The sequence below is a fragment of the Pleurodeles waltl genome, chromosome 12, assembly GCF_031143425.1.
Source record: "Pleurodeles waltl isolate 20211129_DDA chromosome 12, aPleWal1.hap1.20221129, whole genome shotgun sequence".
In the NCBI taxonomy this organism is placed as follows: Eukaryota; Metazoa; Chordata; class Amphibia; order Caudata; family Salamandridae; genus Pleurodeles; species Pleurodeles waltl.
In genome coordinates, this window is record NC_090451.1 from 118,228,668 (window position 1) to 118,251,618 (window position 22,951).

At 43.6% G+C, this 22,951-nt stretch overlaps 3 non-coding genes across 3 annotated transcripts; all 3 read left to right on the forward strand.

Annotated features, from left to right (window-relative positions):
- Positions 1-537: 537 nt before the first annotated feature.
- Positions 538-611, forward strand: TRNAI-AAU (transfer RNA isoleucine (anticodon AAU)). Its single transcript has one exon. It is a non-coding gene; the product is annotated as a tRNA-Ile (tRNA).
- Positions 612-7,870: 7,259 nt separating this feature from the next.
- On the forward strand, positions 7,871-7,944 carry TRNAI-AAU (transfer RNA isoleucine (anticodon AAU)). Its single transcript has one exon. It is a non-coding gene; the product is annotated as a tRNA-Ile (tRNA).
- A 10,567-nt stretch (positions 7,945-18,511) lies between these two features.
- Positions 18,512-18,585, forward strand: TRNAI-AAU (transfer RNA isoleucine (anticodon AAU)). Its single transcript has one exon. It is a non-coding gene; the product is annotated as a tRNA-Ile (tRNA).
- The last annotated feature ends 4,366 nt before the right edge of the window (positions 18,586-22,951 follow it).

A 22,951-nucleotide genomic window follows, 5' to 3' on the forward strand; every position in this document is an offset into this window, starting at 1 on the left:
GTTGTACGTCTCTTTGCGCAAATGCAAACTCAAATTTCCTGCACTGTGGTCGGCAGGAGAGACATGGGAAGGTGCAGTAGGGAAGGCTTGAGCAACAAACCGTTGGCTATGTTTTGTTGTTACTTTGTTGACATGAGCTAGAGTAATTTAAAGCAGAAGGAACGGCCAGACCTAAAAACAACTCTCTTACCTCCAACGCCGAATAACCACTATAATTAGAATATCTCAAAAGCAGCTGGCCTTGTAAACTTAATGAGCAAGCAAGCCGATGCATTTTGGGTTTTGTTGTAAAAGAATACAAATCCTATCCATCCTTTCCTTTTCTTCCGGCAACAACCAATGTTACAATGATATCACAGCACACAGTGACATTGACTCAAAGCAGAGGCGCTGAGGCTGGCATGCAGCACTCAACAGCTCTTGTTATTGCAATCCAGACAGGGGACAGAAGGAGAAAAGTATGAAGGAATTGCGATAGTGAGACCGACTCTTGTGTGTATCTGCATGTCATGGAAAAAGGATAACTCTGTCATTCATGGCCGGTTAGCTCAGTTGGTTAGAGCGTGGTGCTAATAACGCCAAGGTCGCGGGTTCGATCCCCGTACGGGCCAAGTTAAGTTTTTCTCTCAAGTAAACTCTTTTTTTCTCATTTAATCAAACGCTTGTAAATCCATACACTCTGTTGCTCCAGTACACGTTCACTTTCCATTAGTCCTTCTTTTGCCACTTCTGACCAAAGCTCAAGCCGGCAGTGCCAGTAGAACAACAGAAGTGCAAGAGATTGTCTCTCCAAGATGGAGACACTGGCTCAGACTATGTCATGTGAGAGGTGGAGGGAGACCAAGAGCTGATTATTAGATGCGTGGGGATAAGAGGAACATAACTCAGGTGAACAGATTCTGGATAGTCATGCTATAGCTAGGATCTGCAACGTTACAGGGGAAAGGATAGGAAAATAATTAGGTGACAGAAGTATAGAAGTGGCTACAAGGGGGCGTGTCTCTTAACAGGGCCGAAAGATACACTGAAGGCGAAGGTGAAGTGAAAGAAGAAAGAAAGATCAAAGGAAATCAACAGTGATTGAGAGAAAACTCACAAAGGCAAATTGAGCAAAAGACTGAACCTGGGGAGTTAGACTACTTCAATGCAAATTTACACCGCAGATGAGCATGACAACTGACCCTTGTCCAGTGGTGCTGAAACAATTTTCAGTGTGGGGGTGCTGCCATCAAAGGGCTTCTGAAAATCCAGGAATCATACAAAGAACAAGTCCTGCAGAATGAGCCACGCACATTCAGAAAGAGTGGTGATGCGTTGGTTACTTATTGGTAATCTTCATTAGCCTTAGTCCATTGCGTCCTTGTGACAGTCATTACAAAGTAAAGTGATGTCACCCTCCAAGAGGAAGAAAGAACAGGAGGATTCTTAAATGCTAGCGCCATGCACCCAACCTGGGTGCCAAGCCCTTGCCAAAGGACTGATGGGAAGGTGGGCAGGATGTAATGTTTGTGACAAGGACAAGATGGACTTAGGGTAATGCAGAGTTCAAAACATTGGTACTCAAATGCAAAACAGAAAATTTATTAAGTGATAATGCTTCACAAATGTATGCATTGAGGCCCAAGTAACCACCCTAGGAATTTCCTAGATTGTTACTCACTGGAATTCAACCCAGGAGGTGGCCATTCCTCTCGTAGACCATCCCTGACCTGGAAGATTTTCTAAAAAGCCTTGCAAAGCCAGAAAAATTGACAACTTAATCCACCTACTCAGAGTCATAAAAGTCACCTTCTTGTCTTTTCCAGGCTGTCCAAAAGTCACAAACAAGGAGTCGGTTTTCCTGAACTGCAGAGGCCTGGTGACATAAATGAAAAGAGCTCTTTAAACATCAAGTGTATTCAACAAATGTTCTTCCGAAGAGGAAGGAGAGGGAATGAAAGAAGGAATAATTATTTCCTAAGATCTATCAAAAATAGACTTAACCTTTGCAGCAAAGGTAGGGCTAGGCCTTAAAGTTACCCCATCTTCCAAAGTATCAAATGAAGAGAGGACAGCATTTTAAGGCTCCCAGCTCCCCAATTGTTCTCAGCAAGGTGATAGCAAATAGGAAAATAACTTTATAGGAGACAATCTTTAATTGTACAGTATCCAGATCCTCAAAGAGATAAAATTGCAAAGCCTATAAAAGAGTTGGAAGATTCTGAGTTGGAGAAAAGGGATTTTTCATTGTTCTTACCATTGACAAAAGATCATAACAGTCTAGACACCAAAGAGTGTAACATCGATGAAAGTTCAGAAAAGTCCCTAAAAGCCTTTATCGCAAACCAATGAGCTTTCAGAGTGGAAAGAGATTCAAGTGAAACCCATTCAGAAGAAAATGCAAAATAGCAGACAAACTACAGGTAGGTGCCAAAAGATCATTAGCAGAACATCATGTCTGAAAGGACTTCCAGTTCTTTGAGTAAGACTTCGAAGTAGAAGGCCTGCTGGAGTGCTGACTTAACTCCACTAAGGAAGAGGAAAGACCCTTTGCTAGCAGTCCAGACTTCTCAACCTCCAAAGCGATAGAGTGAGTTGGAGCAAGAAGGTCAGGGACGACGTTCTGAGCAGAGACACACTTGAGCAGTACCCAAGGAGGGAGGTAGAAGAGCCAGGGGTTCAGAAGAGGAAACCATGACATCTCTGGCCAATCAGGGTCAACAAGAATCAAGTTCCCTCCCCCTGCTGAGACTTGAAGAGAACAATCTGGATCAATAAAAAGGGGGGGAATGTATAAAGGAGACTTCTCAGCCACTTTATCACCAATACGTCCACTACCTAGGTTCCTTGTTCCGGAAACCTGGATCAGAATCGACAAAGATGAGCATTGTCCTTGTTTGAAAAGAGATCCAGAAAGGGTTTCACAAACTCTCGGCATATCTCTCAAAACAACGACCTGGATAACGTCAACTCCAGCAAATTTGGAAACCTCCAGCTGTCTGCCATCACATTGTCGGTGCCCTTGATGTGTACTGCTGACGTATGCAACAGGTTGATCTCTGCCCAATAGCCCAATTGTTCTGCTATTGCATTGAGGGATTTTGAATGCATGCTTCACTGCTGGTTAATGTAAAAGACCGCTACCTTATTCTCTGTCTTTACTAGCACATTTTTCTGAGACAGATGATGATGGGAAAACTTCAAAGCCCTGAAGCTTACCATCAACTCCATCTACTTCCATGACCTCCGACTCTCTAGGAAAGACCACTTGAATCGACAGGATCAGTCCAACACAGTAGCTCTCCAGCCAGGTTTGCTGGCATCTGTTGCGAGGAATTCAGGAGGATCCAGGTGTATTAGTGTCCACTTAGACCAGTGGTCTTCAAACTCTTTAATGCCACATCCACCCAAAGGGAAAAAAAAACATTGGTGCCTCCCCTCTGAATTTTCCAGAATTCTTCTATCAAATTGACACTGTTTAAATATGTCTAGACCTATTTAAACATTGCAGTTAAGTTCTGTTACTGTTTTAAAAATGCAATCAAATACATGACCCCAAATATACTATTCTGGTCAGGCAGGCCTTACTAACCAATTGCAGCGTCATGCTCTGCTGAGTAAACTGATCTCACGGCAGTGAGGAATGCACAGGCCGGGTGGTGCCCGGCGCACGAAAGCGCGCCTTCTTGTGTTGTACGTCTCTTTGCGCAAATGCAAACTCAAATTTCCTGCACTGTGGTCGGCAGGAGAGACATGGGAAGGTGCAGTAGGGAAGGCTTGAGCAAGAAACCGTTGGCTATGTTTTGTTGTTACTTTGTTGACATGAGCTAGAGTAATTTAAAGCAGAAGGAACGGCCAGACCTAAAAGCAACTCTCTTACCTCCAACGCCGAATAACCACTATAATTAGAATATCTCAAAAGCAGCTGGCCTTGTAAAATAATGAGCAAGCAAGCCGATGCATTTTGGGTTTTGTTGTAAAAGAATACAAATCCTATCCATCCTTTCCTTTTCTTCCGGCAACAACCAATGTTACAATGATATCACAGCACACAGTGACATTGACTGAAAGCAGAGGCGCTGAGGCTGGCGTGCAGCACTCAACAGCTCTTGTTATTGCAATCCAGACAGGGGACAGAAGGAGAAAAGTAAGAAGGAATTGCGATAGTGAGACCGACTCTTCTGTGTATCTGCATGTCATGGAAAAAGGATAACTCTGTCATTCATGGCTGGTTAGCTCAGTTGGTTAGAGTGTGGTGCTAATAACGCCAAGGTCGCGGGTTCGATCCCCGTATGGGCATAGTTAAGTTTTTCTCTCAAGTAAACTCTTTTTTTCTCATTTAATCAAACGCTTGTAAATCCATACACGCTGTTGCTCCAGTACACGTTCACTTTCCATTAGTCCTTCTTTTGCCACATCTGACCAAAGCTCAAGCCGGCAGCGCCAGTAGAACAACAGAACTGCAAGAGATTGTCTCTCCAAGATGGAGACACTGGCTCAGACTATGTCACGTGAGAGGTGGAGGGAGACCAAGAGCTGATTATTAGATGCGTGGGGATAAGAGGAACATAACTCAGGTGAACAGATTCTGGATAGTCATGCTATAGCTAGGATCAGCAACGTTACAGGGGAAAGGATAGGAAAATAATTAGGTGACAGAAGTATAGAAGTGGCTACAAGGGGGCGTGTCTCTTAACAGGGCCGAAAGATACACTGAAGGCGAAGGTGAAGTGAAAGAAGAAAGAAAGATCAAAGGAAAACAACAGTGATTGAGAGAAAACTCACAAAGGCAAATTGAGCAAAAGACAGGACCTGGGGAGTTAGACTACTTCAATGCAAATTTACGCCGCAGATGAGCATGACAACTGACCATTGTCCAGTGGTGCTGAAACAATTTTCAGTGTGGGGGTGCTGCCATCAAAGGGCTTCTGAAAATCCAGGAATCATACAAAGAACAAGTCCTGCAGAATGAGCCACGCACATTCAGAAAGAGTGGTGATGCGTTGGTTACTTATTGGTAATCTTCATTAGCCTTAGTCCATTGCGTCCTTGTGACAGTCATTACAAAGTAAAGTGATGTCACCCTCCAAGAGGAAGAAAGAACAGGAGGATTTTTAAATGCTAGCGCCATGCACCCAACCTGGGTGCCAAGCCCTTGCCAAAGGACTGATGGGAAGGTGGGCAGGATGTAATGTTTGTGACAAGGACAAGATGGACTTAGGGTAATGCAGAGTTCAAAACATTGGTACTCAAATGCAAAACAGAAAATTTATTAAGTGATAATGCTTCACAAATGTATGCATTGAGGCCCAAGTAACCACCCTAGGAATTTCCTAGATTGTTACTCACTGGAATTCAACCCAGGAGGTGGCCATTCCTCTCGTAGACCATCCCTGACCTGGAAGATTTTCTAAAAAGCCTTGCAAAGCCAGAAAAATTGACAACTTAATCCACCTACTCAGAGTCATAAAAGTCACCTTCTTGTCTTTTCCAGGCTGTCCAAAAGTCACAAACAAGGAGTCGGTTTTCCTGAACTGCAGAGGCCTGGTGACATAAATGAAAAGAGCTCTTTAAACATCAAGTGTATTCAACAAATGTTCTTCCGAAGAGGAAGGAGAGGGAATGAAAGAAGGAAGAATTATTTCCTAAGATCTATCAAAAATAGACTTAACCTTTGCAGCAAAGGTAGGGCTAGGCCTTAAAGTTACCCCATCTTCCAAAGTATCAAATGAAGAGAGGACAGCATTTTAAGGCTCCCAGCTCCCCAATTGTTCTCAGCAAGGTGATAGCAAATAGGAAAATAACTTTATAGGAGACAATCTTTAATTGTACAGTATCCAGATCCTCAAAGAGATAAAATTGCAAAGCCTATAAAAGAGTTGGAAGATTCTGAGTTGGAGAAAAGGGATTTTTCATTGTTCTTACCATTGACAAAAGATCATAACAGTCTAGACACCAAAGAGTGTAACATCGATGAAAGTTCAGAAAAGTCCCTAAAAGCCTTTATCGCAAACCAATGAGCTTTCAGAGTGGAAAGAGATTCAAGTGAAACCCATTCAGAAGAAAATACAAAATAGCAGACAATCTACAGGTAGGTGCCAAAAGATCATTAGCAGAACATCATGTCTGAAAGGACTTCCAGTTCTTTGAGTAAGACTTCGAAGTAGAAGGCCTGCTGGAGTGCTGACTTAACTCCACTAAGGAAGAGGAAAGACCCTTTGCTAGCAGTCCAGACTTCTCAACCTCCAAAGCGATAGAGTGAGTTTGAGCAAGAAGGTCATGGACGACGTTCTGAGCAGAGACACACTTGAGCAGTACCCAGGGAGGTAGAAGAGCCAGGGGTTCAGAAGAGGAAACCATGACATCTCTGGCCAATCAGGGTCAACAAGAATCAAGTTCCCTCCCCCTGCTGAGACTTGAAGAGAACCATCTGGATCAATAAAAAGGGGGGGAATGTATAAAGGAGACTTCTCAGCCACTTTATCACCAATACGTCCACTACCTAGGCTCCTTGTTCCGGAAACCTGGATCAGAATCGACAAAGATGAGCATTGTCCTTGTTTGAAAAGAGATCCAGAAAGGGTTTCACAAACTCTCGGCATATCTCTCAAAACAACGACCTGGATAACGTCAACTCCAGCAAATTCGGAAACCTCCAGCTGTCTGCCATCACATTGTCGGTGCCCTTGATGTGTACTGCCGACGTATGCAACAGGTTGATCTCTGCCCAATAGCCCAATTGTTCTGCTATTGCATTGAGGGATTTTGAATGCATGCTTCACTGCTGGTTAATGTAAAAGACCGCTACCTTATTCTCTGTCTTTACTAGCACATTTTTCTGAGACAGATGATGATGGGAAAACTTCAAAGCCCTGAAGCTTACCATCAACTCCATCTACTTCCATGACCTCCGACTCTCTAGGAAAGACCACTTGAATCGACAGGATCAGTCCAACACAGTAGCTCTCCAGCCAGGTTTGCTGGCATCTGTTGCGAGGAATTCAGGAGGATCCAGGTCTATTAGTGTCCACTTAGACCAGTGGTCTTCAAACTCTTTAATGCCACATCCACCCTAAGGGAAAAAAAAAACATTGGTGCCTCCCCTCTGAATTTTCCAGAATTCTTCTATCAAATTGACACTGTTTAAATATGTCTAGACCTATTTAAACATTGCAGTTAAGTTCTGTTACTATTTAAAAATGCTATCAAATACATGACCCCAAATATACTATTCTGGTCAGGCAGGCCTTACTAACCAATTGCAGCGTCATGCTCTGCTGAGTAAACTGATCTCACGGCAGTGAGGAATGCACAGGCCGGGTGGTGCCCGGCGCACGAAAGCGCGCCTTCTTGTGTTGTACGTCTCTTTGCGCAAATGCAAACTCAAATTTCCTGCACTGTGGTCGGCAGGAGAGACATGGGAAGGTGCAGTAGGGAAGGCTTGAGCAACAAACCGTTGGCTATGTTTTGTTGTTACTTTGTTGACATGAGCTAGAGTAATTTAAAGCAGAAGGAACGGCCAGACCTAAAAACAACTCTCTTACCTCCAACGCCGAATAACCACTATAATTAGAATATCTCAAAAGCAGCTGGCCTTGTAAACTTAATGAGCAAGCAAGCCGATGCATTTTGGGTTTTGTTGTAAAAGAATACAAATCCTATCCATCCTTTCCTTTTCTTCCGGCAACAACCAATGTTACAATGATATCACAGCACACAGTGACATTGACTCAAAGCAGAGGCGCTGAGGCTGGCATGCAGCACTCAACAGCTCTTGTTATTGCAATCCAGACAGGGGACAGAAGGAGAAAAGTATGAAGGAATTGCGATAGTGAGACCGACTCTTGTGTGTATCTGCATGTCATGGAAAAAGGATAACTCTGTCATTCATGGCCGGTTAGCTCAGTTGGTTAGAGCGTGGTGCTAATAATGCCAAGGTCGCGGGTTCGATCCCCGTACGGGTCAAGTTAAGTTTTTCTCTCAAGTAAACTCTTTTTTTCTCATTTAATCAAACGCTTGTAAATCCATACACTCTGTTGCTCCAGTACACGTTCACTTTCCATTAGTCCTTCTTTTGCCACTTCTGACCAAAGCTCAAGCCGGCAGTGCCAGTAGAACAACAGAAGTGCAAGAGATTGTCTCTCCAAGATGGAGACACTGGCTCAGACTATGTCATGTGAGAGGTGGAGGGAGACCAAGAGCTGATTATTAGATGCGTGGGGATAAGAGGAACATAACTCAGGTGAACAGATTCTGGATAGTCATGCTATAGCTAGGATCTGCAACGTTACAGGGGAAAGGATAGGAAAATAATTAGGTGACAGAAGTATAGAAGTGGCTACAAGGGGGCGTGTCTCTTAACAGGGCCGAAAGATACACTGAAGGCGAAGGTGAAGTGAAAGAAGAAAGAAAGATCAAAGGAAATCAACAGTGATTGAGAGAAAACTCACAAAGGCAAATTGAGCAAAAGACAGAACCTGGGGAGTTAGACTACTTCAATGCAAATTTACACCGCAGATGAGCATGACAACTGACCCTTGTCCAGTGGTGCTGAAACAATTTTCAGTGTGGGGGTGCTGCCATCAAAGGGCTTCTGAAAATCCAGGAATCATACAAAGAACAAGTCCTGCAGAATGAGCCACGCACATTCAGAAAGAGTGGTGATGCGTTGGTTACTTATTGGTAATCTTCATTAGCCTTAGTCCATTGCGTCCTTGTGACAGTCATTACAAAGTAAAGTGATGTCACCCTCCAAGAGGAAGAAAGAACAGGAGGATTCTTAAATGCTAGCGCCATGCACCCAACCTGGGTGCCAAGCCCTTGCCAAAGGACTGATGGGAAGGTGGGCAGGATGTAATGTTTGTGACAAGGACAAGATGGACTTAGGGTAATGCAGAGTTCAAAACATTGGTACTCAAATGCAAAACAGAAAATTTATTAAGTGATAATGCTTCACAAATGTATGCATTGAGGCCCAAGTAACCACCCTAGGAATTTCCTAGATTGTTACTCACTGGAATTCAACCCAGGAGGTGGCCATTCCTCTCGTAGACCATCCCTGACCTGGAAGATTTTCTAAAAAGCCTTGCAAAGCCAGAAAAATTGACAACTTAATCCACCTACTCAGAGTCATAAAAGTCACCTTCTTGTCTTTTCCAGGCTGTCCAAAAGTCACAAACAAGGAGTCGGTTTTCCTGAACTGCAGAGGCCTGGTGACATAAATGAAAAGAGCTCTTTAAACATCAAGTGTATTCAACAAATGTTCTTCCGAAGAGGAAGGAGAGGGAATGAAAGAAGGAATAATTATTTCCTAAGATCTATCAAAAATAGACTTAACCTTTGCAGCAAAGGTAGGGCTAGGCCTTAAAGTTACCCCATCTTCCAAAGTATCAAATGAAGAGAGGACAGCATTTTAAGGCTCCCAGCTCCCCAATTGTTCTCAGCAAGGTGATAGCAAATAGGAAAATAACTTTATAGGAGACAATCTTTAATTGTACAGTATCCAGATCCTCAAAGAGATAAAATTGCAAAGCCTATAAAAGAGTTGGAAGATTCTGAGTTGGAGAAAAGGGATTTTTCATTGTTCTTACCATTGACAAAAGATCATAACAGTCTAGACACCAAAGAGTGTAACATCGATGAAAGTTCAGAAAAGTCCCTAAAAGCCTTTATCGCAAACCAATGAGCTTTCAGAGTGGAAAGAGATTCAAGTGAAACCCATTCAGAAGAAAATGCAAAATAGCAGACAAACTACAGGTAGGTGCCAAAAGATCATTAGCAGAACATCATGTCTGAAAGGACTTCCAGTTCTTTGAGTAAGACTTCGAAGTAGAAGGCCTGCTGGAGTGCTGACTTAACTCCACTAAGGAAGAGGAAAGACCCTTTGCTAGCAGTCCAGACTTCTCAACCTCCAAAGCGATAGAGTGAGTTGGAGCAAGAAGGTCAGGGACGACGTTCTGAGCAGAGACACACTTGAGCAGTACCCAAGGAGGGAGGTAGAAGAGCCAGGGGTTCAGAAGAGGAAACCATGACATCTCTGGCCAATCAGGGTCAACAAGAATCAAGTTCCCTCCCCCTGCTGAGACTTGAAGAGAACAATCTGGATCAATAAAAAGGGGGGGAATGTATAAAGGAGACTTCTCAGCCACTTTATCACCAATACGTCCACTACCTAGGTTCCTTGTTCCGGAAACCTGGATCAGAATCGACAAAGATGAGCATTGTCCTTGTTTGAAAAGAGATCCAGAAAGGGTTTCACAAACTCTCGGCATATCTCTCAAAACAACGACCTGGATAACGTCAACTCCAGCAAATTTGGAAACCTCCAGCTGTCTGCCATCACATTGTCGGTGCCCTTGATGTGTACTGCTGACGTATGCAACAGGTTGATCTCTGCCCAATAGCCCAATTGTTCTGCTATTGCATTGAGGGATTTTGAATGCATGCTTCACTGCTGGTTAATGTAAAAGACCGCTACCTTATTCTCTGTCTTTACTAGCACATTTTTCTGAGACAGATGATGATGGGAAAACTTCAAAGCCCTGAAGCTTACCATCAACTCCATCTACTTCCATGACCTCCGACTCTCTAGGAAAGACCACTTGAATCGACAGGATCAGTCCAACACAGTAGCTCTCCAGCCAGGTTTGCTGGCATCTGTTGCGAGGAATTCAGGAGGATCCAGGTGTATTAGTGTCCACTTAGACCAGTGGTCTTCAAACTCTTTAATGCCACATCCACCCAAAGGGAAAAAAAAACATTGGTGCCTCCCCTCTGAATTTTCCAGAATTCTTCTATCAAATTGACACTGTTTAAATATGTCTAGACCTATTTAAACATTGCAGTTAAGTTCTGTTACTGTTTTAAAAATGCAATCAAATACATGACCCCAAATATACTATTCTGGTCAGGCAGGCCTTACTAACCAATTGCAGCGTCATGCTCTGCTGAGTAAACTGATCTCACGGCAGTGAGGAATGCACAGGCCGGGTGGTGCCCGGCGCACGAAAGCGCGCCTTCTTGTGTTGTACGTCTCTTTGCGCAAATGCAAACTCAAATTTCCTGCACTGTGGTCGGCAGGAGAGACATGGGAAGGTGCAGTAGGGAAGGCTTGAGCAAGAAACCGTTGGCTATGTTTTGTTGTTACTTTGTTGACATGAGCTAGAGTAATTTAAAGCAGAAGGAACGGCCAGACCTAAAAGCAACTCTCTTACCTCCAACGCCGAATAACCACTATAATTAGAATATCTCAAAAGCAGCTGGCCTTGTAAAATAATGAGCAAGCAAGCCGATGCATTTTGGGTTTTGTTGTAAAAGAATACAAATCCTATCCATCCTTTCCTTTTCTTCCGGCAACAACCAATGTTACAATGATATCACAGCACACAGTGACATTGACTGAAAGCAGAGGCGCTGAGGCTGGCGTGCAGCACTCAACAGCTCTTGTTATTGCAATCCAGACAGGGGACAGAAGGAGAAAAGTAAGAAGGAATTGCGATAGTGAGACCGACTCTTCTGTGTATCTGCATGTCATGGAAAAAGGATAACTCTGTCATTCATGGCTGGTTAGCTCAGTTGGTTAGAGTGTGGTGCTAATAACGCCAAGGTCGCGGGTTCGATCCCCGTATGGGCATAGTTAAGTTTTTCTCTCAAGTAAACTCTTTTTTTCTCATTTAATCAAACGCTTGTAAATCCATACACGCTGTTGCTCCAGTACACGTTCACTTTCCATTAGTCCTTCTTTTGCCACATCTGACCAAAGCTCAAGCCGGCAGCGCCAGTAGAACAACAGAACTGCAAGAGATTGTCTCTCCAAGATGGAGACACTGGCTCAGACTATGTCACGTGAGAGGTGGAGGGAGACCAAGAGCTGATTATTAGATGCGTGGGGATAAGAGGAACATAACTCAGGTGAACAGATTCTGGATAGTCATGCTATAGCTAGGATCAGCAACGTTACAGGGGAAAGGATAGGAAAATAATTAGGTGACAGAAGTATAGAAGTGGCTACAAGGGGGCGTGTCTCTTAACAGGGCCGAAAGATACACTGAAGGCGAAGGTGAAGTGAAAGAAGAAAGAAAGATCAAAGGAAAACAACAGTGATTGAGAGAAAACTCACAAAGGCAAATTGAGCAAAAGACAGGACCTGGGGAGTTAGACTACTTCAATGCAAATTTACGCCGCAGATGAGCATGACAACTGACCATTGTCCAGTGGTGCTGAAACAATTTTCAGTGTGGGGGTGCTGCCATCAAAGGGCTTCTGAAAATCCAGGAATCATACAAAGAACAAGTCCTGCAGAATGAGCCACGCACATTCAGAAAGAGTGGTGATGCGTTGGTTACTTATTGGTAATCTTCATTAGCCTTAGTCCATTGCGTCCTTGTGACAGTCATTACAAAGTAAAGTGATGTCACCCTCCAAGAGGAAGAAAGAACAGGAGGATTTTTAAATGCTAGCGCCATGCACCCAACCTGGGTGCCAAGCCCTTGCCAAAGGACTGATGGGAAGGTGGGCAGGATGTAATGTTTGTGACAAGGACAAGATGGACTTAGGGTAATGCAGAGTTCAAAACATTGGTACTCAAATGCAAAACAGAAAATTTATTAAGTGATAATGCTTCACAAATGTATGCATTGAGGCCCAAGTAACCACCCTAGGAATTTCCTAGATTGTTACTCACTGGAATTCAACCCAGGAGGTGGCCATTCCTCTCGTAGACCATCCCTGACCTGGAAGATTTTCTAAAAAGCCTTGCAAAGCCAGAAAAATTGACAACTTAATCCACCTACTCAGAGTCATAAAAGTCACCTTCTTGTCTTTTCCAGGCTGTCCAAAAGTCACAAACAAGGAGTCGGTTTTCCTGAACTGCAGAGGCCTGGTGACATAAATGAAAAGAGCTCTTTAAACATCAAGTGTATTCAACAAATGTTCTTCCGAAGAGGAAGGAGAGGGAATGAAAGAAGGAAGAATTATTTCCTAAGATCTATCAAAAATAGACTTAACCTTTGCAGCAAAGGTAGGGCTAGGCCTTAAAGTTACCCCATCTTCCAAAGTATCAAATGAAGAGAGGACAGCATTTTAAGGCTCCCAGCTCCCCAATTGTTCTCAGCAAGGTGATAGCAAATAGGAAAATAACTTTATAGGAGACAATCTTTAATTGTACAGTATCCAGATCCTCAAAGAGATAAAATTGCAAAGCCTATAAAAGAGTTGGAAGATTCTGAGTTGGAGAAAAGGGATTTTTCATTGTTCTTACCATTGACAAAAGATCATAACAGTCTAGACACCAAAGAGTGTAACATCGATGAAAGTTCAGAAAAGTCCCTAAAAGCCTTTATCGCAAAGTAAGGAGCTTTCAGAGTGGAAAGATATTCAAGTGAAACCCATTCAGAAGAAAATGCAAAATAGCAGACAAACTACAGGTAGGTGCCAAAAGATCATTAGCAGAACATCATGTCTGAAAGGACTTCCAGTTCTTTGAGTAAGACTTCGAAGTAGAAGGCCTGCTGGAGTGCTGACTTAACTCCACTAAGGAAGAGGAAAGACCCTTTGCTAGCAGTCCAGACTTCTCAACCTCCAAAGCGATAGAGTGAGTTGGAGCAAGAAGGTCAGGGACGACGTTCTGAGCAGAGACACACTTGAGCAGTACCCAAGGAGGTAGAAGAGCCAGGGGTTCAGAAGAGGAAACCATGACATCTCTGGCCAATCAGGGTCAACAAGAATCAAGTTCCCTCCCCCTGCTGAGACTTGAAGAGAACCATCTGGATCAATAAAAAGGGGGGGAATGTATAAAGGAGACTTCTCAGCCACTTTATCACCAATACGTCCACTACCTAGGCTCCTTGTTCCGTAAACCTCGATCAGAATCGACAAAGATGAGCATTGTCCTTGTTTGAAAAGAGATCCAGAAAGGGTTTCACAAACTCTCGGCATATCTCTCAAAACAACTACCTGGATAACGTCAACTCCAGCAAATTTGGAAACCTCCCGCTGTCTGCCATCACATTGTCGGTGCCCTTGATGTGTACTGCCGACGTATGCAACTGTTTGATCTCTGCCCAATAGCCCAATTGTTCTGCTATTGCATTGAGGGATTTTGAATGCATGCTTCACTGCTGGTTAATGTAAAAGACCGCTACCTTATTCTCTGTCTTTACTAGCACATTTTTCTGAGACAGATGATGATGGGAAAACTTCAAGGCCCTGAAGCTTACCATCAACTCCATCTACTTCCATGACCTCTGACTCTCTAGGAAAGACCACTTGAATCGACAGGATCAGTCCAACACAGTAGCTCTCCAGCCAGGTTTGCTGGCATCTGTTGCGAGGAATTCAGGAGGATCCAGGTGTATTAGTGTCCACTTAGACCAGTGGTCTTCAAACTCTTTAATGCCGCATCCACCCAAAGGGAAAAAACAACATTGGTGCCTCCCCTCTGAATTTTCCAGAATTCTTCTATCAAATTGACACTGTTTAAATATGTCTAGACCTATTTAAACATTGCAGTTAAGTTCTGTTACTGTTTTAAAAATGCAATCAAATACATGACCCCAAATATATTATTCTGGTCAGGCAGGCCTTACTAACCAATTGCAGCGTCATGCTCTGCTGAGTAAACTGATCTCACGGCAGTGAGGAATGCACAGGCCGGGTGGTGCCCGGCGCACGAAAGCGCGCCTTCTTGTGTTGTACGTCTCTTTGCGCAAATGCAAACTCAAATTTCCTGCACTGTGGTCGGCAGGAGAGACATGGGAAGGTGCAGTAGGGAAGGCTTGAGCAACAAACCGTTGGCTATGTTTTGTTGTTACATTGTTGACATGAGCTAGAGTAATTTAAAGCAGATGGAACGGCCAGACCTAAAAACAACTCTCTTACCTCCAACGCCGAATAACCACTATAATTAGAATATCTCAAAAGCAGCTGGCCTTGTAAACTTAATGAGCAAGCAAGCCGATGCATTTTGGGTTTTGTTGTAAAAGAATAGAAATCCTATCCATCCTTTCCTTTTCTTCCAGCAACAACCAATGTTACAAAGATATCACAGCACACAGTGACATTGACTGAAAGAAGAGGCGCTGAGGCTGGCGTGCAGCACTCAACAGCTCTTGTTATTGCAATCCAGACAGGGGACAGAAGGAGAAAAGTATGAAGGAATTGCGATAGTGAGACCGACTCTTCTGTGTATCTGCATGTCATGGAAAGAGGATAACTCTGTCATTCATGGCCGGTTACCTCAGTTGGTTAGAGCGTGGTGCTAATAACGCCAAGGTGGCGGGTTCGATCCCCGTACGGGCCAAGTTAAGTTTTTTTGAAGTGGCTACAAGGGGGCGTGTCTCTTAACAGGGCCAAAAGATACACTGAAGGCGAAGGTGAAAGAAGAAAGAAAGATCAAAGGAAATCAACAGTGATTGAGAGAAAACTCACAAAGGCAAATTGAGCAAAAGACAGGACCTGGGGAGTTAGACTACTTCAATGCAAATTTACGCCGCAGATGAGCATGACAACTGACCCTTGTCCAGTGGTGCTGAAACAATTTTCAGTGTGGGGGTGCTGCCATCAAAGGGCTTCTGAAAATCCAGGAATCATACAAAGAACAAGTCCTGCAGAATGAGCCACGCACATTCAGAAAGAGTGGTGATGCGTTGGTTACTTATTGGTAATCTTCATTAGCCTTAGTCCATTGCGTCCTTGTGACAGTCATTACAAAGTAAAGTGATGTCACCCTCCAAGAGGAAGAAAGAACAGGAGGATTCTTAAATGCTAGCGCCATGCACCCAACCTGGGTGCCAAGCCCTTGCCAAAGGACTGATGGGAAGGTGGGCAGGATGTAATGTTTGTGACAAGGACAAGATGGACTTAGGGTAATGCAGAGTTCAAAACATTGGTACTCAAATGCAAAACAGAAAATGTATTAAGCGATAATGCTTCACAAATGTATGCATTGAGGCCCAAGTAACCACCCTAGGAATTTCCTAGATTGTTACTCACTGGAATTCAATCCAGGAGGTGGCCATTCCTCTCGTAGACCATCCCTGACCTGGAAGATTTTCTAAAAAGCCTTGCAAAGCCAGAAAAATTGACAACTTAATCCACCTACTCAGAGTCATAAAAGTCACCTTCTTGTCTTTTCCAGGCTGTCCAAAAGTCACAAACAAGGAGTCGGTTTTCCTGAACTGCAGAGGCCTGGTGACATAAATGAAAAGAGCTCTTTAAACATCAAGTGTATTCAACAAATGTTCCTCCGGAGAGGAAGGAGAGGGAATGAAAGAAGGAAGATTTATTTCCTAAGATCTATCAAAAATAGACTTAACCTTTGCAGCAAAGGTAGGGCTAGGCCTTAAAGTTACCCCATCTTCCAAAGTATCAAATGAAGAGAGGACAGCATTTTAAGGCTCCCAGCTCCCCAATTGTTCTCAGCAAGGTGATAGCAAATAGGAAAATAACTTTATAGGAGACAATCTTTAATTGTACAGTATCCAGATCCTCAAAGAGATAAAATTGCAAAGCCTATAAAAGAGTTGGAAGATTCTGAGTTGGAGAAAAGGAATTTTTCATTGTTCTTACCATTGACAAAAGATCATAACAGTCTAGACACCAAAGAGTGTAACATCGATGAAAGTTCAGAAAAGTCCCTGAAAGCCTTTATCGCAAACCAATGAGCTTTCAGAGTGGAAAGAGATTCAAGTGAAACCCATTCAGAAGAAAATGCAAAATAGCAGACAAACTACAGGTAGGTGCCAAAAGATCATTAGCAGAACATCATGTCTGAAAGGACTTCCAGTTCTTTGAGTAAGACTTCGAAGTAGAAGACCTGCTGGAGTGCTGACTTAACTCCACTAAGGAAGGGGAAAGACCCTTTGCTAGCAGTCCAGACTTCTCAACCTCCAAAGCGATAGAGTGAGTTGGAGCAAGAAGGTCAGGGACGACGTTCTGAGCAGAGACACACTTGAGCAGTACCCAAGGAGGTAGAAGAGCCAGGGGTTCAGAAGAGGAAACCATGACATCTCTGGCCAATCAGGGTCAACAAGAATCAAGTTCCCTCCCCCTGCTGAGACTTGAAGAGAACCATCTGGATCAATAAAAAGAGGGGGAATGTATAAAGGAGACTTCTCAGCCACTTTATCACCAATACGTCCACTACCTAGGCTCCTTGTTCCGGAAACCTGGATCAGAATCGACAAAGATGAGCATTGTCCTTGTTTGAAAAGAGATCCAGAAAGGGTTTCACAAATTCTCGGCATATCTCTCAAAACAACGACCTGGATAACGTCAACTCCAGCAAATTTGGAAACCTCCAGCTGTCTGCCATCACATTGTCGGTGCCCTTGATGTGTACTGCCGACGTATGCAACAGGTTGATCTCTGCCCAATAGCCCAATTGTTCTGCTATTGCATTGAGGGATTTTGAATGCATGCTTCACTGCTGGTTAATGTAAAAGACCGCTACCTTATTCTCTGTCTTTACTAGCACATTTTTCTGAGACAGATGATGATGGGAAAACTTCAAAGCCCTGAAGCTTACCATCAACTCCATCTACTTCCATGACCTCCGACTCTCTAGGAAAGACCACTTGAATCGACAGGATCAGTCCAACACAGTAGCTCTCCAGCCAGGTTTGCTGGCATCTGTTGCGAGGAATTCAGGAGGATCCAGGTGTATTAGTGTCCACTTAGATCAGTGGTCTTCAAACTCTTTAATGCCACATCCACCCAAAGGGAAAAAAAAACATTGGTGCCTCCCCTCTGAATTTTCCAGAATTCTTCTATCAATTTGACACTGTTTAAATATGTCTAGACCTATTTAAACATTGCAGTTAAGTTCTGTTACTGTTTTAAAAATGCAATCAAATACATGACCCCAAATATACTATTCTGGTCAGGCAGGCCTTACTAACCAATTGCAGCATCATGCTCTGCTGAGTAAACTGATCTCACGGCAGTGAGGAATGCACAGGCCGGGTGGTGCCCGGCGCACGAAAGCGCGCCTTCTTGTGTTGTATGTCTCTTTGCGCAAATGCAAACTCAAATTTCCTGCACTGTGGTCGGCAGGAGAGACATGGGAAGGTGCAGTAGGGAAGGCTTGAGCAACAAACCGTAGGCTATGTTTTGTTGTTACTTTGTTGACATGAGCTAGAGTAATTTAAAGCAGAAGGAACGTCCAGACCTAAAAACAACTCTCTTACCTCCAACGCCGAATAACCACTATAATTAGAATATCGCAAAAGCAGCTGGCCTTGTAAACTTAATGAGCAAGCAAGCCGATGCATTTTGGGTTTTGTTGTGAAAGAATACAAATTCTATCCATCCTTTCCTTTTCTTCCGGCAACAACCAATGTTACAAAGATATCACAGCACACAGTGACATTGACTGAAATAAGAGGCGCTGAGGCTGGCGTGCAGCACTCAACAGCTCTTGTTATTGCAATCCAGACAGGGGACGGTAGGAGAAAAGTATGAAGGAATTGCGATAGTGAGACCGACTCTTCAGTGTATCTGCATGTCATGGAAAAAGGATAACTCTGTCATTCATGGCTGGTTAGCTCAGTTGGTTAGAGCATGGTGCTAATAACGCCAAGGTTGCGGGTTCGATCCCCGTACGGGCCAAGTTAAGTTTTTTCTCTCAAGTAAACTTTTTTTTTCTCATTTAATCAAACGCTTGTAAATCCATACACTCTGTTGCTCCAGTACACGTTCACTTTCCATTAGTCCTTCTTTTGCCACTTCTGACCAAAGCTCAAGCCGGCAGCGCCAGTAGAACAACAGAAGTGCAAGAGATTGTCTCTCCAAGATGGAGACACTGGCTCAGACTATGTCACGTGAGAGGTGGAGGGAGACCAAGAGCTGATTATTAGATGCGTGGGGATAAGAGGAACATAACTCAGGTGAACAGATTCTGGATAGTCATGCTATAGCTAGGATCAGCAACGTTACAGGGGAAAGGATAGGAAAATAATTAGGTGACAGAAGTATAGAAGTGGCTACAAGGGGGCGTGTCTCTTAACAGGGCCGAAAGATACACTGAAGGCGAAGGTGAAGTGAAAGAAGAAAGAAAGATCAAAGGAAATCAACAGTGATTGAGATAAAACTCACAAAGGCAAATTGAGCAAAAGACAGGACCTGGGGAGTTAGACTACTTCAATGCAAATTTATGCCGCAGATGAGCATGACAACTGACCTTTATCCAGTGGTGCTGAAACAATTTTCAGTGTGGGGGTGCTGCCATCAAAGGGCTTCTGAAAATCCAGGAATCATACAAAGAACAAGTCCTGCAGAATGAGCCACGCACATTCAGAAAGAGTGGTGATGCGTTGGTTACTTATTGGTAATCTTCATTAGCCTTAGTCCATTGCGTCCTTGTGACAGTCATTACAAAGTAAAGTGATGTCACCCTCCAAGAGGAAGAAAGAACAGGAGGATTCTTAAAAGCTAGCGCCATGCACCCAACCTGGGTGCCAAGCCCTTGCCAAAGGACTGATGGGAAGGTGGGCAGGATGTAATGTTTGTGACAAGGACAAGATGGATTTAGGGTAATGCAGAGTTCAAAACATTGGTACTCAAATGCAAAACAGAAAATTTATTAAGCGATAATGCTTCACAAATGTATGCATTGAGGCCCAAGTAACCACCCTAGGAATTTCCTAGATTGTTACTCACTGGAATTCAACCCAGGAGGTGGCCATTCCTCTCGTAGACCATCCCTGACCTGGAAGATTTTCTAAAAAGCCTTGCAAAGCCAGAAAAATTGACAACTTAATCCACCTACTCAGAGTCATAAAAGTCACCTTCTTGTCTTTTCCAGGCTGTCCAAAAGTCACAAACAAGGAGTCGGTTTTCCTGAACTGCAGAGGCCTGGTGACATAAATGAAAAGAGCTCTTTAAACATCAAGTGTATTCACCAAATGTTCCTCCGGAGAGGAAGGAGACGGAATGAAAGAAGGAAGAATTATTTCCTAAGATCTATCAAAAATAGACTTAACCTTTGCAGCAAAGGTAGGGCTAGGCCTTAAAGTTACCCCATCTTCCAAAGTATCAAATGAAGAGAGGACAGCATTTTAAGGCTCCCAGCTCCCCAATTGTTCTCAGCAAGGTGATAGCAAATAGGAAAATAACTTTATAGGAGACAATCTTTAATTGTACAGTATCCAGATCCTCAAAGAGATAAAATTGCAAAGCCTATAAAAGAGTTGGAAGATTCTGAGTTGGAGAAAAGGGATTTTTCATTGTTCTTACCATTGACAAAAGATCATAACAGTCTAGACACCAAAGAGTGTAACATCGATGAAAGTTCAGAAAAGTCCCTAAAAGCCTTTATCGCAAACCAATGAGCTTTCAGAGTGGAAAGAGATTCAAGTGAAACCCATTCAGAAGAAAATGCAAAATAGCAGACAAACTACAGGTAGGTGCCAAAAGATCATTAGCAGAACATCATGTCTGAAAGGACTTCCAGTTCTTTGAGTAAGACTTCGAAGTAGAAGGCCTGCTGGAGTGCTGACTTAACTCCACTAAGGAAGAGGAAAGACCCTTTGCTAGCAGTCCAGACTTCTCAACCTCCAAAGCGATAGAGTGAGTTGGAGCAAGAAGGTCAGGGACGACGTTCTGAGCAGAGACACACTTGAGCAGTACCCAAGGAGGTAGAAGAGCCAGGGGTTCAGAAGAGGAAACCATGACATCTCTGGCCAATCAGGGTCAACAAGAATCAAGTTCCCTCCCCCTGCTGAGACTTGAAGAGAACCATCTGGATCAATAAAAAGAGGGGGAATGTATAAAGGAGACTTCTCAGCCACTTTATCACCAATACGTCCACTACCTAGGCTCCTTGTTCCGGAAACCTGGATCTAAATCGACAAAGATGAGCATTGTCCTTGTTTGAAAAGAGATCCAGAAAGGGTTTCACAAACTCTCGGCATATCTCTCAAAACAACGACCTGGATAACGTCAACTCCAGCAAATTTGGAAACCTCCAGCTGTCTGCCATCACATTGTCGGTGCCCTTGATGTGTACTGCCGACGTATGCAACAGGTTGATCTCTGCCCAATAGCCCAATTGTTCTGCTATTGCATTGAGGGATTTTGAATGCATGCTTCACTGCTGGTTAATGTAAAAGACCGCTACCTTATTCTCTGTCTTTACTAGCACATTTTTCTGAGACAGATGATGATGGGAAAACTTCAAAGCCCTGAAGCTTACCATCAACTCCATCTACTTCCATGACCTCCGACTCTCTAGGAAAGACCACTTGAATCGACAGGATCAGTCCAACACAGTAGCTCTCCAGCCAGGTTTGCTGGCATCTGTTGCGAGGAATTCAGGAGGATCCAGGTGTATTAGTGTCCACTTAGACCAGTGTTCTTCAAACTCTTTAATGCCACATCCACCCAAAGGGAAAAAAAACATTGGTGCCTCCCCTCTGAATTTTCCAGAATTCTTCTATCAAATTGACACTGTTTAAATATGTCTAGACCTATTTAAACATTGCAGTTAAGTTCTGTTACTGTTTTAAAAATGCAATCAAATACATGATCCCGAATATACTATTCTGGTCAGGCAGGCCTTACTAACCAATTGCAGCGTCATGCTCTGCTGAGTAAACTGATCTCACGGCAGTGAGGAATGCACAGGCCGGGTGGTGCCCGGCGCACGAAAGCGCGCCTTCTTGTGTTGTACGTCTCTTTGCGCAAATGCAAACTCAAATTTCCTGCACTGTGGTCGGCAGGAGAGACATGGGAAGGTGCAGTGGGGAAGGCTTGAGCAACAAACCGTTGGCTATGTTTTGTTGTTACTTTGTTGACATGAGCTAGAGTATTTAAAAGCAGAAGGAACGGCCAGACTTAAAAACAACTCTCTTACCTCCAACGCCGAATAACCACTATAATTAGAATATCTCAAAAGCAGCTGGCCTTGTAAACTTAATGAGCAAGCAAGCCGATGCATTTTGGGTTTTGTTGTAAAAGAATACAAATCCTATCCATCCTTTCCTTTTCTTCCGGCAACAACCAATGTTACAATGATATCACAGCACACAGTGACATTGACTGAAAGCAGAGGCGCTGAGGCTGGCGTGCAGCACTCAACAGCTCTTGTTATTGCAATCCAGACAGGGGACAGAAGGAGAAAAGTATGAAGGAATTGCGATAGTGAGACCGACTCTTCTGTGTATCTGCATGTCATGGAAAAAGGATAACTCTGTCATTCATGGCCGGTTAGCTCGGTTGGTTAGAGCGTGGTGCTAATAACGCCAAGGTCGCGGGTTCGATACCCGTATGGGACAAGTTAAGTTTTTCTCTCAAGTAAACTCTTTTTTTCTCATTTAATCAAACGCTTGTAAATCCATACACTCTATTGCTCCAGTACACGTTCACTTTCCATTAGTCCTTCTTTTGCCACTTCTGACCAAAGCTCAAGCCGGCAGCGCCAGTAGAACAACAGAAGTGCAAGAGATTGTCTCTCCAAGATGGAGACACTGGCTCAGACTATGTCACGTGAGAGGTGGAGGGAGACCAAGAGCTGATTATTAGATGCGTGGGGATAAGAGGAACATAACTCAGGTGAACAGATTCTGGATAGTCATGCTATAGCTAGGATCAGCAACGTTACAGGGGAAAGGATAGGAAAATAATTAGGTGACAGAAGTATAGAAGTGGCTACAAGGGGGCGTGTCTCTTAACAGGGCCGAAAGATACACTGAAGGCGAAGGTGAAGTGAAAGAAGAAAGAAAGATCAAAGGAAATCAACAGTGATTGAGAGAAAACTCACAAAGGCAAATTGAGCAAAAGACAGGACCTGGGGAGTTAGACTACTTCAATGCAAATTTACGCCGCAGATGAGCATGACAACTGACCCTTGTCCAGTGGTGCTGAAACAATTTTCAGTGTGGGGGTGCTGCCATCAAAGGGCTTCTGAAAATCCAGGAATCATACAAAGAACAAGTCCTGCAGAATGAGCCACGCACATTCAGAAAGAGTGGTGATG